Genomic DNA, 1,293 nt, shown 5'->3' with positions numbered 1-1,293 from the left:
ACATATTGCACAAGGAGCTTGGTGACAGCAACACCCATTGCTTTCCCTGAGGATGTATATTTCTTAGTATGCGCACGGCGTCGAGGCACAGGTGAAGCCAACGGGGCTAGTTTCTGCGCCCTATGTCGAGGAAAATCAAGGCAACGGGCTAGTGTATGGGCACAACGTCGAGGAGACTCAAGGAGATGGGGCTAATTTTCAGGTCACCGTTCGAGAAATCAAGGCAACGTGTTGGGGGGGATGGCCTCTTTCATGGGTCGTGGGGCTTGGCTTGGCATGCCTCGTGTGTGCTCGATACAGCCTCACGATTCTTATTTGCCCATCAACCATGCCGGGCACCTATGAGAATGAGACCCCATGGTACCCCCTATATATACATATTGCACAAAGAGCTTGGTGACAGGAACAGACATTGATTTCCCTGATGATGCATAATTTTTGGACACACACGACTTGGGGGCGAGGGGACACGGGAGTGGGGCGCCAATGGGGGGCGTTTTGGCCCCATTTTCGTCAAGAGCGGGCGTCTTGGCCATGCCTTGAGCGTGCCAGCCTCGAGAGCCTTGGGCGTTGGACACCCTTGGGGCGCCAATGGGCAGCAGTCCCATGGTTCCCCTATATATACATATTATACAAAGAGCTTGGTGACAGGAACAGACATTGATTTGCCCAAGGATGCATAATTGTGCGAAATCGTCCATAACTCGCTCGAATTAATTCGGATTGACACAAAATTTTGTAGGGATGCTTTTTATTATAAATGAAAAGCTTTGAAATAAATAAAAAAAAAAAACAAAATGTCATGTTTGAGGCGTAAATGTTTGTGTCCTATCCTTGGTCATGCCTTGAAGCGATGGTTCCCTACTTGTTGGAATGTCGCTCAAATCAAGTAGGAATGCCATTGAAAATTTGTGTGGGTCGTTGTTAACATAGACGAATGGACTTGAAATGAAAATATATCATATTTGGGTGTTTGTCCCTGTCGCCTGGTGATAGGCAGGCAGATAAGGCTTTTAGGTATTCATAAGTGGCTTAGATGAACTCGAAAGAACACGAGTTGATCGGATTGGAACTCATATATTCAATTTACTATGTACTAAGTAGGAACTACACTTTGCTCCTTCATCGTTTGACTTGCTTAGAAATCTGCTCATGGTTTGTCAAGGCCCCTTGTTCCTTAGACCGATGAGGATGGGATTGGGTTGCTCATGGGCATGTGTGTGGCAAGATGCCTTGTTCCATTGGTCGTTCATGGGTGTTCGTGTACGAAGTAAACTTGTTCCCTTGGTCGTT

The sequence above is a fragment of the Lactuca saligna genome, unplaced genomic scaffold (genome assembly GCF_052625555.1).
Source record: "Lactuca saligna cultivar CGN05327 unplaced genomic scaffold, ASM5262555v1 scaffold_347, whole genome shotgun sequence".
Lineage (NCBI taxonomy): Eukaryota > Viridiplantae > Streptophyta > Magnoliopsida > Asterales > Asteraceae > Lactuca > Lactuca saligna.
Note: the sequence above shows the minus strand (reverse complement) of the source record.